The sequence below is a fragment of the Idiotropiscis lumnitzeri genome, chromosome 1, assembly GCF_059441095.1.
Source record: "Idiotropiscis lumnitzeri isolate Australia: NSW breed Sydney's pygmy pipehorse chromosome 1, RoL_Ilum_1.0, whole genome shotgun sequence".
NCBI lineage: Eukaryota > Metazoa > Chordata > Actinopteri > Syngnathiformes > Syngnathidae > Idiotropiscis > Idiotropiscis lumnitzeri.
The window spans coordinates 18,413,166-18,430,796 of record NC_142391.1 but is presented as its reverse complement, the minus strand read 5'-3'; positions in this window follow the sequence as shown (position 1 = coordinate 18,430,796).

Sequence of the window (17,631 nt, the reverse complement as noted above, 5' to 3'; positions counted from 1 at the left end):
AAAAATAACCCATCAGATTTATATTGGGTAATTTTTTAAGTCTGTGACTGTGAAAATCTTTAGCTGTAAATTCTAAACTGGTTATTAAAAGATTTACACACACTACGGCGACATGGCTTCTAATAAAATCTTTAATATAGCATTTTTAGATTAATTGTGGTGGCAAAATGTTGGGTGAGGGTGGCAGATGTCACCCACCCCCTTGCCTCTCAGTAAAATCATCTATGCTGTACAGTATTTTTATTTATTGAAATCTGCATCCAAGTAAATATATTCTTCATGTAAACCCAAGAAGTGTTCCCTGTGATACATTTTTTGGGGCAATTTTAGCTTGTAACTGAGGAGAGCAGTTTAAAACGACATTCTTCCACAAAGCTTACAATATCCATCAAAATATTCATCAGCAAAATTCTCAGTCTTCATTTAGTTAGATGTTGGATCCTGAGTTGCATGCATCGATGAGTTCAGTGAATATACATTCCTTCTCACACATCTGCACATAACAGGAAGCTAATTATCCTAACTACCTGCATGTTTTTTTTTAAAGCATAGATGCTCGTCATTCATCTACCTTGTATTGGTCTTCAAATGACTCTGGTTTGTGTTACGGGAGCAATAAGTAGTATGAAGGACCATTCAAAAGGTCAATGTAGATACTAAACTAGATATTCAAAAACTCACTCGTCATACAACCTTTTTGTTGTGGCTGGTTCTGACTGTGTTTTTGGTTGTGATACTCAAAGTTGTCAGCTGCTATGGTCCTATGTCGTGTGATGCACAACACAAATGCTGCAATTAAAATTTACTCACACATTTCCCCTGTAAAATGCACCTTGAATTTCCGTATTTTAATGCATACTCTCCTGTAGTTATGTTCCCCCTGAACCTCCCAGCCCCCTTCCCCACAATAATGTTCCCTTTACCAGTGAGCTCTGCCATATGTCTTCTATTGTTCATGCATGCCGCCAGACGCACCGTGCTGTTACTACCGAATGCTTTGTATGCTTCAAGCCATAGCATCTGCTCTGTAACCTAGGGAACTGTACATCTGTGATTTCTGGCCCCCAAAGCATGATAGATGTTCCATTCATGCTAAGATTTGCTCCTGCCTTTGCGCCTTGCAACGTTATCTACCTCAACTCAGATAAGCATTCTAAGTGTGTGGATGTGTGTGTGTTTGTTCATATTTGTATTGCCAAACAGATAAGCATTCTCTGCAAGCCTCTTATTCACATAGTACCTCACAAGACAAGCCAGGCCACAATCACCCATCTTGTTCATGCTTCAGTGTGACCAAACAAAGCTATTGGTATGTTTAGGAGTGTTTTCCGCTGTCGCTCAAAAGGTGTGTTTACATCGGGAATTACACACATGCACAAAGGATTGTGTGTGGTATTGTGGTTAGAGACAGCTTCAATTACATAATGATTCTGTTATTTTATTTTATTGTGCTGTTAGTGTGTACTCCATTTTCACTCTGACAGATAAGATTACCCGGCACACCTTTTATTCTTTCAGTGCCAACAGAAACAATGGTTGGAATTACTAATATATTCAGTCCAATCTATCTATCGAAAAAAAAAAAATATTATTATTTTTAAATAAGGTTCAGGCTGATAAGGCCTCCGCAACATCACAACAAACTAATTGCCAGAAAGAAACAAAAGTGTTAATTAAGGCCAGGAACACAGAAACTGTTATTTGTTGTTTTGGTCCAGATTAGCCCCTTCCCGACCAAGGACATCAAATGCCAGGCTATTTTATGTTTCATAAGATCGTCCTATAAAATAATGTTTTGGTCTCAGGTATACAAATAGTGGTTTTATCCCAATAAAAGGATCCGAAACGAGTTTGGGTCAGCAATCTTAAATATTGAACTTTCACGATCAAAATATTAAAGTGCGTATGGGGAAAGTCATTTTACACTGTGAATTGAACGGAATGTAGCCAATCAAAGAAGCACTGATGAACAAGGATGTCGCAGTAAATAAAACACATGTCCTATTTGATTTATTTTTGTTTTGAATTAAAAGTGTTTCCCAGTTGCCAAAATGAATTTTCTTGACCACTTAGCCATTTTTCAACGCTCCCACCTCCTCTTTGGAAACACTCAGGGAACATTCACGTCACATTGCGACACGGGAATCGATTTTCACTCCCGTCAAATCCCACTCCCACGGAATAAATCCGATTTTATTCCATTCCCAGACCATAGTAAAAATAAATAAATAAATAACACTCTGTCTTTCCCCCTGTGAAAACGACTCCCACTCCCTTACTGCTCCCATTTTGGAGGTCAGTGACAAGAAAAATGGCTGCACACATGCCCAAGTTTTTTTTTCCCCTACTGGATAATCCTTCTGCACCCATGAACTTTATATCTTGCAGTCAAGGCAAATTTATTTACATAGCCCTTAATCACGAGAAAGTCTCAGAGGGCTTCACATGTCCACAGTTGACTAAAATTAACGAGATCCCCTGATCTTAACCCTCAGGACGGCAAGGAAAAACTTAAAATAAATATAAAAATGTGTGGAAAAATAATTAACCTTGCATGTGGGGTATCCCCCTTCCAGGAAGATCACGCTGCAATAGATTCTGAGTGAGCAACATTTAACGCATAATATGATGCTTTTCAATGTTAGTTGAAATTTAATGAAAGTCCATTCAAAAAGATGAAGATGGGGCGCTGCAGGAAAACGCCTTGGGTGAAATGGGTCCTGGCCCAAATGATCAATCCAGAAATCTCCATGCTAGCCCCCCCTATTGGTGGTCAGCCTCCACTCTTATACAGGACAGTTGCTGTAGAATCTAGACAGCAACTTCCAATCCTGTCATCGATACCTAGCCCGTTACCTTAACGAGCATCTTAAATGGACCAGGGACCAATTCAAATTGGCTAGCATCGGGGTAATATGATCGAACTTTCTTGTCCTCGTCAGTCTCGCTGCCCCATTTTGTACCAATTGCAGACTTACAATAATCGAGTCGAGACAAAAGAAACACATGGATTATGATTTCTGCTTCACCAGCAGATAAAACTGACAGATTTTACCAATTTTGCAGAGGTGAAACTAAAAATAAATTCAGATTCTCGTAATATTCTTGCATTTGAAAAGGAAGAGTTGAGCCAAATATAACGAGATTATTTAGTTGAATCACTTTGCAACATTGTACATTTTTCAAGACTCGTGTCCTGAACTAGTGCAGATGACGAGCCAGGCCAATGATCAACATGTCGATTTTAGGGGCGATAAGAAGTAAAACATTGAAAGACATCCATTTTTCAAGCTCATATCTTCAATCAACACTGTTGAAGAGCTAGTCAGACCAGGATGCAGGTGCCAGATGATTTACCGCTTTCACAGTGGTACTTCGGCAGACATTACAGTCCTCGATATTAAGTCTTTTTGAGTATCTAGTTCCCTTGTCTTGATGTTTGTTTTCCCTCTTGCAGCCGGTCTCCAGAAAGTTACCCCTCAACTCCTCGATGGATTTCCGGCCACCTGGAACTCTACCAACTCCCTGCCTGACTGGATTCTCACTTGGACACAGCTCGTGTACAGTGTTAAACTATTAAACCAGATCTCAACTCTCTCCACCTCACTTTTGGGTCCTACTCGTGCAGTATTTCATCAACCCTAACAGAAGGTACAAATACAAACACACGTCTCAAGGCATTCTAATAGTATGATATGATCAAGGCTGTCAAAAGCAGCGCTGAGATCGAGTCACGGTAGTATTGATGAGTTGTCGGAGTACATAGCTAGAAGAAGATCATTAGTCATGTTAGCAAGGGCCATCTCAGTAAGAGTAGACAGCTCTGAATTCTGACTGAGGAATTTCAAATCGATTATTAGCGGCCATGTAGCCATTAAGCTGTTGCGCTAACACTTTTTCAAGAATTTTCACAATAAACGGTACATTTGAAACCGGCCTATAATTACTGAGACCCTCCGGCTCAAAGTTTGGTCGGTTAAGTTGGGTCGGAATAACACCTAAACAACCTCGGTTACTTCAAGCACAGAGATAGATGAATCCACCTTGGAGTCTTCAGGCTCTGCTTCCTCAATGGAAGGCGTGTCAGTGGACTTGAGGAGGTCTTAAAAGTGTTTTCCCCACCGAATCACGACGTCCTGAGTCGAGGTCAGCAGCACCCCATCCAAACTATAAATAGTATTAAAAGCTGCTGGCACAGTGCCCGAGGAGACTTATAAATTAATAATATCCAAGATAGAGGATGCTAAGATCGCACACAATTCTTTAAGTTTGCCAGGAAATGCGTTCAGCACGCAAGTTGTCTGTTTTGTAAAGCTTTCAAAAGATACCGTTTTTAAAATGAAACGGGGTTGTCGGGCTATAGCTAGCCATAATGCCCTATGGGTAATCGTGGGATTCTTCGGGGTTATAGGAGCGATGTTCTTAATCTTGTCCCTAATCAGCTCTGAATCTTCGGAGTAAAAATTTGCATGAAATTGTGAGCTGGATGAGGGGAGTTATTGGAGGTTGGCTGCTGTTGCAACAACATAACACAACCCATTGCCACAGAATGAAATACATATTTAGGCTTGTTTTCATTAAGACCAATTCATTGGAGAAATCATTAGATAAGTGCTTCTTTGTTTATCAGCAAGCTATTTTACCATGCATGATGGGAGACCTCCAGTTATGTCGCACACCATTTGCGCTCAAGCTTCCGACTTGATTGTTTGCGCAGGGTTCCTCTGTAAATCATGGAGTAAGCCTCTTCGGATGACTTTTTAGTCTTAATGGGGCTGCCGAGTCACGCGCATTTAAGCATTGAAATCATTTGTCTTGAAATCAATTGGACCAACCACAGTAGTAATGTGCATTTGAATTTTGAAGGCAACCGGTCAGGAAAAAATAACATGCCAATCATCCTTAAAAAAAGCCCTTGAATCACAACTGAGTCTTTTTGATGTTTAAAGTTTCATACCGATGTCATTTTTATAAGTTGCGGTGTTAAACCCAGTCAAGCGTCGCTTTAAACATCTTGCGTAGCACCACCTCAGGAGAAAACATGTCAGTAGGTAATGCAGCAGTATGATGTGTGATGTGTGTTCGAAGAGTCTAGCATAGTGTTAGTTTGCTTTTATCTTACAGATTCCATACAAACAGTAGACTGTGTTTCTATCAAGTGATGGCTCCTTCACAGTTAAGGTGAAGGCCATCCAACTTCAACAGGTCAGGTCAGCCCGAGAAAGAGGGGGACAATTATCCACAAACTGCAGTCCCTGCTCATGACACAAGCTAGCCAGCCAACGGTTAAGCGAGAATTATCTGCTCAACCTCTCATCGTTGCCTCTCACAGGCAAGGGGACAGAGACAATTACTCGATGTAGACTCATCTTTCTGGCAAGACTCATATAAACATAAAAAAAAGGGAAGGAATCAAATGTCGTCTGTTATGTTTTTGCACACCCTTCAGAAAGTCAAGTCAAGTCAAATTCATTTATATAACCCTGAATCACAGGAATGTCTCAAAGGGCTTCACTTGCCCACAGTTCACAAATATTAATGACATCCACTGATCTTAACCCCCTGGAGGGCAAGGAAATTAAAAAAAAAAAATCATCAGAGGGAAAATGAGAAGCAAAAAAATTCTAAGATATCCATCGTTTAATCTCAGGAAGGCACGTCTCAAAATTACTGCAACTACACAGGTTTGTTATTTCCAGCAACATATATAATTGGATGTCATTAGCATAACGGTGAAAAACTATGTTATGTTTACGTTTAATATCACCAAGCAAAAGGTAGTTGCGCCCGTGAGTATAACTTTTCAAATGCTGCACCTTTTCTTTAATCATCAGTGATGCTTTTTATTTTGGGATGTAATCACACGTTTGCTAAATAACTCAATTCCTCACACCCCCAAAAAATGGTTGCATTCATGTACTTTTATGACACAATTCTCCCAAAGTTTTGTTATTTGCAGAGGTTGGCATATCCCTCACTCCGTCACCGATTGACTCCCATTTTGCTGATGGAAACTTTGAAACACTGACAGACTAATCGGTTTTTTATCTGTCACCTAAATCGTCACTAACCCCAGAGGAAGGCAGTCCGTCAGTAGTACAGACAGAAAGTCCATCAAGACTCCCATTTTGTTCACGACTGATGGAAAATTGCTCCATGACTCGTGCGGGTTTGTTCGTGGGTGTGACCACACAAGAGATGTTTTGAGCGGAGTGGAGGAGGGACTCCTTGTCCTCAGACAGAAAGAAAAAAGTCTTAATATGACTCGGCAATCCGGTAACCTTGCTTGTGTTGGCCGCTAAATCATGGTTTCCCTTCTCCAACCGGGTTCATGTTATACGGTGTCCCACTCAGTAACCCAAGCTGTCTGAGTTGTATACTTTTTGGTCCCTTAGACAGCAATCACATGATCATATTGTTTTGAGTTCACCATCTGAGTGTTTGTCTGTTTTTTTAAAACTTGTCAACGCTGATTGGCTGTCACTTCACTGTCTGATGACTGACGGACTGATGGAATTAACTGACGCGCCCACCACTGCGGTTGAAATTTCCACTGACTGTCCTTAAACAAGGGTGATGAACTGTAATTTAGACAGAAGCGTAGTTGAAATATGGATGACAGAGTGAGGGACTGGCGATGAAGCACTGGATCAGCATGAAATAATCCCAGACGGACAACGACAGATTGGCATATTTACGGATACATGTTTACTCAGGGCCTGGGAGCAGTTAGCAATGAATAATAAAAGAGCAAAATTCCAAGCAAGCGTAGTACACCGGCAAGAATAGTCGTCCATTGTTAAAGTGAATTGTGTATCAGTGGTAAATTGAAACAAAAAAATGTAGTCACTTGAAACAGGATGTTGTAAAACCAGTGATGTGTTATGTGCAGCCGTAGTGGAATAAGGGAACTCCTGACAACATTTTGTGCAGTCTCCCCACCCTTTGTAGAGCTGACTTGTTCTGTGAAGATCACAGCACACATCACACATCAGTACAAGTGTGTTAGGACCAAGCCTCTCACACAATTGTTTCTTAGTTTCCTCAGGTAGTAAACGTACTGGCATGCGTTTCTTACCAAAGTGGAGGTGTTGCTGTTCCAGGTGAGGTCGACGTGGAGGTGGATGCCCAGGTACTTGAAACTTGAGGCCAGTTCCACAGCAGTTTCAGTTGGAAGGACAATGTTTTTCCTCATGAAATCAACATTCATGTCCTTGGTCCTCACTGCACCAGCTCTCAAGGTGTGCACCACCGAGATGTCATCCGCAGGGGTGATGCATCCTTCTACAGCTGGGTCGTGGCTAAGCTCTCAGCACTGAAGAGAACCAGTGAAGATGGTGATGTTGGAGGAGAAAACTACATGGATCCTGACAGTCTGCAGTCGGTTGGTTAGGAAGTCCTGCACACAGTTACAACGAGATTTTGTTAGTCGAGGCAATTGAAAAGGTGGCGTGCTAAATGCATTTTGGTGAGGGCAGCCTGATGACCTTTTATAAGAGAATTCACTGTTTTATTTTTGAACTTGTATCCTAGACACCAAAAATCATAGACGAGATATATGCAAGTAGTCAAAATGCTTTCTGCCCTCCCTGTCATCAGCCCTTTACACTTTTTCAATCACTTTCAGGATGTCCACATCGATGCTTGCGCAGCAGGAATCTGAGAGTGGAGATAAATGTTTAATGGGTAAGAGGAGAAATGGTCCCACGTGGACTGCATCGCATGGCCTTGAACTCCTTTCTTTGACACCACACACTCCCATTTCCTTCCATCGCTCCTATATTCTGGTCACTGCTTTGTTTTTTGGTTCCATAAATCTTCTTCTCTCTTAGTAATACAGTCTACTCAAAGTTTCATACTTTTGTAATTATTCCTGAAGAGTGACTGTATTACTTTAGTATATTTTATGCCATATGGCTCAAGTCACGGCTATGAAATGCCGGTGTGTATAATTAAAGGGGGTTTGTACTTTCAGCCTCACTGAACGACTCCGTCAGCCCGAATTCCCTGCATTTATCAGCCGCTGAAGGTATTCCTCTGTATGCGAGTTCAGAACTGCTTCATCTGCAAACAGCATTTCCTTACGAGGAGTCGGTCTTAGCTCTCAGCCGTGCCAGATTGAACAGCTTCCCATCACTTCTGGTGTGCAAGTGGAGCCCTTCTGTGGACTGTTTGAATGCCATCTTCAGCATTAGGGAAAAAAATATATCGAACAAAGTCGGTGCCAGGACACAGCCTTGCTTGACGCCTTTGCGCAAGGGGAAGGGTCCCGAGGCTTTGCCGTCAAAGTTGATGGTGCCTTTCATGTCGTAGGGGAAGGGGGTAATGATGCTGAGCTGCTTGGGGGGACAGCCGATCTTCTTTAGTGGCTGAAAAAGGCCCTTCCTGCTGACAAGGTCAAAAGCCTTCGTCAGGTCAATAAACGCAATGTAGAAGTACATCTGCTGTTCTTGGCATTTCTCCTGGAGCAGACGTACGGTGAAAATCATGTCCATTGGCGACCTCTCGCCACTGAAGACACACTGCGTCTCTGGCTAAATGTGTTCGACGATGACTTGCAGTCAAGTGAGGATAACGCGCACAAAGATCTCACCCACGGTGCTCAGCAGAGAGATTCCCCTGCACTTATTACAGTCACCCTTTTTTTTGTAGAGGGTGATAATTTTTGCGTTGCGCTTATCCTGAGGTACCTTACCTTCTTTCCAGCAGAGACATAAGAGTTCATGAAGTGGTTGCAAGAGTGCTGGGTGGAATGATGTCGTCACCAGATGCTCTGCCACAAGCCAGAGCATTGATTGCTTTGCTGAGCTCCGCCAAAGTTGGTTCAGAGTCCAGCTCTTCCATTACGGGCAGCTCTTCCATTGCGTCTAACACTTCTTGATCTGCCTTGTAAGTTATACCAAATTCAGTTCCAGGGTCCTCTTCCTGCACTATGCACCATGGGAGTTTTTTTCCCAGTAATACTGAATGAAAATTACAATTCCTCCCACTCTTACCAAAATGATAATGCTTCTTTCAAAGTTTACTCAAGCATATCATCCTTTCAGTTTTTATCTATTCAAGCTGAGTCACTTGTTTTTCACTTCACAAATCACCCAATCATCAACATTTGTGGGGTTTTTTTTGAGACACTCAGTGCTTTATGGTGTATTCTAAATATCAGTGTTTCCAAACAATGCATAACACCAATCACATGATAGATTTTATAGACAACATCATGCAGTGCACCTCCTCTCCACCAATCAATTCATCAGGATGATCCTGGTGACTCAACCAAGCGTTTCCATCGTTCATAACTGATTGTCTTCTGCTGTATGTCTGGACCCTGAGGGATTTCATCTGCTGTTTCTTCTTGCTGCTATATGCTACTGATTACACTAAAATGAATACTGCAACTTTCAGTCATTAAGCAAAATTAGCACTCTCTTGTGAGCTCTTCCAGTTAAATACAAACTTTTCATTCCTTTTTATGTGAGTGTGCTTGGATGAGTAGCTTGATAATTGCAGAGAAGAAACCCAACAGTTTGCCCTAAAAGTGTCAGGTTTTGGTGGAGGAGCACCCAAACCCAGGGAAGCCAGGCTGGGGTAACTTAAATGGTATTTAATTGAAGATAAAACAGCAAACAAGCGCCTGGGAAAATCAAAAATACAAAAGAACAAAATAACAGGGATTTAAAAAAAGAAGGACTTGTCTTAACTTGGGAAACCAATACCTGCATGGACAACTACAATGGACCGACAAGAACTGAAAGCAAAAGGAACTTAATACAACGAGGAACACCTGGACAAGAAACAAAGGGTTGGTGGGAGATGATTGGTTCACACTAGGGAGTGCAACGACAAGCACAGGTGGACACAATCAGGTTTAACAAGAGATACATCAAACACAAGGAAAAAACATGAAACTAAATACTAAACAACAAACACAGACCATGACAAAAAGTTATTTATTGTGTTGTAATAACATCCTGCTTCCAGTAGTTGGAAGCTACACATTTGGTGCATTTTCAAGGCTAATTTAGTTTTTTAATATATTTCTAATGCTCACGGAGGCATTTGCCCATATCCAACAAATGAAGGGCTGTAGACAAGAAATGTACTTTTTTTCCCAGTAAAAAAAACATACACACATATACATATATATATATATACACACCTATATATATATATATATATATACATATATATATGTAAATATACCTATATATATATATATATGCCTATATATATATATATACTTATATATATATATACGGATATATATATATACACGTGTATATATATATATATATAGGTATATATATATGTATATATATATACCTATATATATATAGATAGATGGATAGATATGTGTGTGTGTGTGTTCTGTTATTTGTTTTTGAAAGGCATATTCTGAACTTTTTTCTACTACTTACTTGGAAGAAATATCATCCTAGATTACATGTCGAAGCATACTTTTGTTCATACAACATTTTTAAGGTTGTATTGTGTTTGTTTGTATATTTTGGCCTTGCTCTTTTCTACCGTCAGGATGTATGGATGTGCCATTTTGCTCAATGACATCCTTAGTATTTGTTGCCCTCCAATTGTCTGTGCTATTCTTGTGTAAAAGTATCTGACCTTTTAAAAGGGCATTGGTACGGTAAAATGGTGTCCATGAACATCATCTCAACAGGAAACTTTTCTAAATACATACAGTGATACTTGGAATTCACACATTATAAAAGTTTTGTGACGGTAAAAGTTTTGTATTAGTCTTTATTTCTAAAGCTGGGCAAAGACCAATATTTCAGAGAAGTTCAAACGACCACTGCATAAGTTGATTGTCTACACACTGGAACCTGTATGGACCTACCTGGCCCCACTATGAGACATGCTAACACTGTATATAAAGGTTAATGCTGTTTTGTTTATATTAGCTCGCATAGACGATGTTCACGCACGTATTACAGGGAAAGTCCTACCCCCAAAAAATATTTTCAATAAATTGTTGTATGCGGTTTGCTTGACTTCATATTTTTTTCACCAAGGCCTCTCCGGGCGACGCGTACACCAATCATCCAAAAAAGGGAATAAAGATGGCCGCCTGCAGGCTCTTGCTGCCTCCCACCACACGCTGTTTGCCTTCTGAGTCTTGACACAACTTTAGCATAGTTAAATGTCAAAAATATAACAGGTCGTGGTACGTGTGCTCATTCTTGCTCTTGTCCACTTCAGCCCGTGTAAGTGGAGAAGAGATAGGCACAGTATTTTGGATTGTGTGGAGCTGATCACATGAGCTTAGGTCAATAAATTCAAACTATTGTGCAGAACGATTTTGTACTTTTACGGGTTGGAGTGGGCAAGAGTAGTAATTTTGGGTGTCGATCGGTCGCCGTTTTAGACAATAGAACTGACAATTTGAGCAATATCATCTTACTTGCCTCCCTGCTGTTATGTAGACAGCTGAGACCGGAAAAACATAACAAGCCGAGCTCCAAAAGGGGGCATGCCGATTTGTCGTAAATCTTATTATAAAATAATAAAAAAAAAAATAATAAAAATAAATAAATAAATCACTACAGGGTATTTTAGGGGGGTGGAATTTTAGTACTCATCCCATTTTTACATGCAAACCTAATGTGTGCCAATGTTAAGCGCAGGCAAGTATCCCTTTAAGCAAATGTTGAAAATGTGTATTGCTGTTGAACTGTGCAAAATAATTGTTGCTGATTACCATATTTTTAGATAGATGGTTGGGCCAGTCGTATTTCCACATAATACAGTCTTTGTATTATGCAAAATCAGCCTGAATTTTTCATTGTATATACCCAGCTATTTTTGGTTGCGTTCAAGTTCACTCAAGATCAACCAAATGTTATTGCCACATACATACAATATAAAAGTCTAAACATGGCAGTGATAAAATCTTTTTGGGGGGGGGGCATAAAATGGAAAATAACTTCTCATGACAGATACACAATAAAGAAACTATAGTATGCATGTGTTGGTTACAATCACAATCAAACACTGCACATTTTGTGGAATGCAGTGGTTGACAACACGGGAGTCGAAGATGAGTCAGCACTTCACGATAACAACAGTTGACAGCCTCTTGGTATACATCTCTATTCGGTATCAATAATGGCTACATTTTGTCTTGACGTATGTAAGGTTCTCAAATGGTACCTTGTAAATTTAGTCTGCAACCTGTTATTTTTAGCTTATTTTCCTTGTGTTACTCTACGCAACTGCTGGATTACGTACCAGTTTCTCCATGAAGAGTAAAATTGTTAGGTATGCGTGAGCTTTTCTCCTCCGAACACAGCATGGAAATCTTTACAGTGGACATTACTCTTTGGAACTCTACAAGTTCTGACAAAGCTTCAGCCAACTGCCGCTGGCTTACTCATGTGCGATCCACTGGGCATCTGTGTCTTTTTTGAAGGCACCCTTTTGAAGTCGAGCAATGCTCCTCGCTTGGCTGCAACTGTTGGCTGTAGTTCAGTGATGCCTGTCTCAAATAAGTGCAGCTTTGTTCTCCCTCTGGCGGAAAGTTTCCAGGGATGTGATACGTTTTCGCTTTCGAGTTGCTCCCTGAGCAATCCTTTCTGCACTTGTCTGTGTTGGCGTTGTAGCTTGTACAAAGCAGGTATGTCTCAGGTGTGTTGATATGTGGGTTCCACTCTTGATTTAAACAGTGTGGGAAGAACACAGTTTACAAAGAATCTTTGGAGGATGCAGAGATTCAACTGGTGCTTGAATTGTGGTCAGCTGTATAATAGGATACATTATAGGTGGACTGAGGATGTTTGTTTTTAGAAAAAAAAAATTGTTCGGGCGCATTACCCAAGCAGATGGTTGTAGCCAATAAGATGGGGAAAGCTATTTCATAATAGCCAGCCAATATTCTGGCAGTAGTCATTAATGCATCAAATGACATTCGGGAAGTATAATTGTTTTTGTCACGATCGTGTGCACAGAATTACGAACCCCAAAATCCTGTATTTTATTCATCCAAGGGAGCACGAGAACGTGAACAAGAAATAAAGGCAAATTAATCAAAACAATAACAACATCAGCAAAAGGCTGACGCGGAAACAAAACTAACGTAAGTGAATGGGCGGAGCGCAGTGGAAGTTAGACGCCGGCATAAGAGACAAAAAGACTAACGGAAATTAATCTAACGGAAGCGCAGTGAATGACTAACAAAGGAACTCAGCCCCAGTGGGAGAAAGACAGGTGAGTAGAAACCAAACAAAAAGAAATCCTAACAATATAAGGTAAGACAAACAAAAGCAACAAAGACAGGAAGACCAGTTCGCCACATTATTTACTCGCGTGGGAATAAATAATGTGGCGAACAACAGAAGCACATGATTACCAAGCAGAACCAGACTAACAGCAACAATATTCCAGCGACTAACTTCCACTTTTCCAGCACCTATATACCCTGCTGATTGGAAGGACCAGCAGGTGTGCACTGGAGGCTCCGCCCATCCACCAGGACCAGGAACTGGAAAAAACAAATTTTAGTCACTGAACATGACAGTTTTTAAGAATATAATGTCATTCAAAAGGGACTGTCTGTATGACAGAGACTGTCTCACAACAGAACTTTAAATATTGGGAGTCACATCATGATTAAAAGTCAATCTATTTGAACTTCTTTACTTCTTGCTTTTTATTCTTGTGGTTGAACCTGACCGTACTGACTGTTCCATTTATGTTTACAAGTCATGATAAAGCAGTGTGTCACTACCATGGTAAGTCAATGACAACTGTTTATTTATTTCTGTGTTTTGCTATTTAGTACAGACTGCAATTATGTTTTCTTAAACTGACATTTCCCATTTTTGCAGATTGTAGGACTTTGAACGATGGTTGTTATGCCTGTGAAAATATTCGAACTATCTCGCATACGTGTGCTCGCAGGTAATAATAGACTTCAACTTTTCTTTCATTGCAGCAGCAGTGGATAATTTATTTCTTTTTCTGACAAGAACTCTCTTTCCTATTTCAGTGCTCATTATTTTATTGTAACAGTGCCTAATAATATGCACATTTCTCATTGCCTGAGCCATATTTTACATTTTGATCAAATACAGTCTGCGAAATGGATTTGTGATTTTCCTTGACCGATCATGGACAAATCTTCTATGTAACACCCGATGAATTCTTCAAAATTCTTTACCATAACTGCCTCTATCAAATAAAGCCTTCACATCAATAAACAATTGTGTCTGGCAGCCAAGCAGTATCTAGTTTGGAATTGTCTCTCTTACGGTCTACCTATATTACCCTTTGAGTGCCATCTCATCCATCAGACTTCTCCCTTTTCTCAGTAAAGGTCAACTCAACTCTATCAGAGAGCTGAATATTGATCTCTTAGGTTGGTGGTCGAGTAGAGTCATCTTTACACCTGAAGTCACACGGCTTTCAAACTTCTAAATGGTCTCTCTCTCAAAGTATGACCTTCTAGATCATTCACTGCGCGTGTACACGCTCTGCCTGTCTGTTCTAGATTGCAACGAATGACGGGAATTTGCTCATTACAATTATAGGTCAATAGCAGGGTTTTGAGATTGCCATTTAATTTAAAGTTTTGTTGTTTTGTTTTTTTAGATAAAAATCACACAATACACAGTTGACTCGGGGCAGAAGAGTCTCAAAAAGAGTCTGAGAAAAGTTTCAGTACACTGTAACTGCGTTCAGCAATTGTTTGTTTGGTGGGCAAAAAGCGTCTTCCGTTGTTTATAATAAAGATAATATCCATCCATCCATGATCTGTACCGCTTCTCCTCACAAGGGTCGCAGGGGGGGAGGGGGTGCTGGAGCCTATCCCAGCTGTCTTTGGGCAGTATGCGGGGGACACCCTGAACTGGTTGCCAGCCAATCGCAGAATATAGATAATATCCCATTTAATAACGTGGAAACCTACGGCTATTCGGCCGAAGCGACTAATATATGTACAAATCCGTTTTATGGCTAAATTGAGCTATTGTAGCTTTTTATCAGGTGTGTTTTGTAGCTCATAAATCGCAGTAAGTGGATGTGGTAGAGCTTTAAATGCTGTTAATTTAAAGTTAATTATGAAACCTTTGCCGTTAGCCTCTCGTCATGCACTGACGTTTTTATGGGGATGTGGGGCGTCGCACTGGTGAAATGCAAGGATGGATGCGCTTTAAAAACATGCAGCACAGCCTGGGATGCAAAATGATTATTTTATGAAGGATGGAGGCACGACGACGGAAGGGGGTCCAAGTCTCGCATGGAGGGACGGACCAACAAATTAGGGTAAATTGCCCATCTCTGTTGAGCAATCAGAATGCAAAAAAATGAACCTGGGTCTCTGGGCTGTTTTGCACAAAAGACAAGATCTTGGGGCTGATGCTTAGTAAACTTTGTCTTTTTCTTTCGATTGAACCTAATTGGCCTTTTCCACAGAGACCAGTCACCTGTCCTCAGTCCTAAGGGAGCCATATGAAATGCATGGGGGAGCCAAATTATTATTGGCTTCTAGCCAGGACTTACTTTGCACCATATTTTTGATAGTCCCGTAACAACTGTTCTCTATTCACACAGTCAATAGTCTTGAATGGCGTCCCGTGTGACAACCGTTGGCAAGCATTACCAAAAAATCTATGCAAGACCTCGACTTGAGTCCTGAATCGTACATCGATGACCCTCCTCACTTGTGGTACTGATTGTGCCCTTCTCCTGCAGCGCATTTGTTCAGTTGTACTCATTTGTAAATACATAAATATTTTATTGACATGTCACCCCATTACATAATGCCACGCAAAAACTGTGCACCAAACATTATTTTCAGTTAGGCTATCAGAATCAGAATCAGAAATCGCTTTATTGTCATTGTACTCAAGTGTGCAACGAGATTAGAGAGCTCCCCTCTCCAGTGCAATACAACAATAATTCAGATAAATATATAAATTAGATAAATAAGAGAACTGTGATAGGCTGCTTCAAATTATATTTGTGATAAAACAACAAAATAAAACCATTGCTTTAGATTTTTAATGACTTAATGAGGGCGAATTCATCCCTGGTATTGCTTAACACAAATATGACTACTACACTAAATGAAGTTAAAAAAAAATAAAATTCTTAAAGCTCCTAGCCCACTGAGTGTCGAACGTTTGCAAAGGTGGCGAATGTTGCATCAGGGCTCGTTGACCTTGAACAAATCCTGACGTGAACACGCATTTTACTGACTTCGCCAACACTCACAAACATTCAGCCCTTAGTGGGATAGGGGCTTTATTTTTAGAGATTCATGCCACATGGGGGCACAAACATCTTGGTGGTTGGTATGATGGCTCACCCATAGCAACAGGTTTGGTTCCATATATTTATTCTTGCATTATTTAGTCTCCCTATAAATGTATTTTCACTTGCTTTTTAAGGTAATTGTGGCACAGTTTCCATGCAGGACTATGGGGACATATTTTGTATAGCCTCACGTATGAGTTTTATGAGATCTTTTGCCTAAAGCCATCTATAAAAATTGGAATGGTCATTTCTTTCTCCCACGAGTCTTCAATCTACATACAGCAAAGCAGAGCGGGTGGACGTGAGCATCTATTTTCCAGATGTCTAGCTGTGCATTGCTGCATAGCAACTGCTGCATATAAAAGCTGCCAAGTGAACATCTACTTCTCCCTTTGGATAACGCAAGAGCTGCATAACAGTAATACACACTGTCATTAGGCCGGCACAGATCCAGTGTGGAGCTTGTTTTGCCCCTCAGGAACTACTGTTATCTTTATAAGACACAGATGAAAGCTTTACCCAAAAGACCGGAGCTCAACCTTGGAGATGATCTACATATATTATCATTGAGGAAGAAAATATGATTTCGTTTTGTTTCATTCCCTGTGCTGCCTCACCTGCAATCACAGATATTTGTGAAGGCATAGCTTTGGATAAGCTAGATTCTCAAATGTATTTTTGAAAGTCAATAAAGATGATATATGCAAAATCATTTCCCCCAGAATAATTTCCTGAGGTCTTTAAATGAAATGTAAGTCGCCTGACGGATGCCTTTGTAAGTGGAACGACGTGTGAGTCATACATTTTCCACACATTAGCACATTACCATGACTCTATGATTTAGATGAGGGGGGGGGTGTTGTGTGGGCACAAACAATCATTGACTTTTGTATAACAATTTCACAGCTACTCGATAAAAACAGACTATATAAGTGTGTTCTTGTGTGTGTGCTCGCCACAGGGAACAACCTTGCCAAATTTGAATGATTAGAAAGATAAATTTTCAAGTATATAGAATGAGCCTTCAAAATTCTCTGATCGCAAACTCTGTAGGCGTGTCTGCTAAATGTGTCGAAACCAGGCACCGCGTATCTGTAAATCAAATGACACGACCACTACCTGGAAAAATGAATGTTCCTCTCGCATCGCTTTTGGCTAATCACTCTCACCCGTTTTGCTGCCTGAGAGAAATGCTGGTCACTTTGGATTCACTCGACGCGTGTGTGGCCGCATGTACGCTGTAATCTGTGTTTGGATTGCTAATGAGAGCAGCTGTGTTGATGCATGCAAAACCATAGAGGCAGATGTGATTGTGTCTTGAAGCAAGCACATGCACACATGCACAACCACTTACATGCCCAG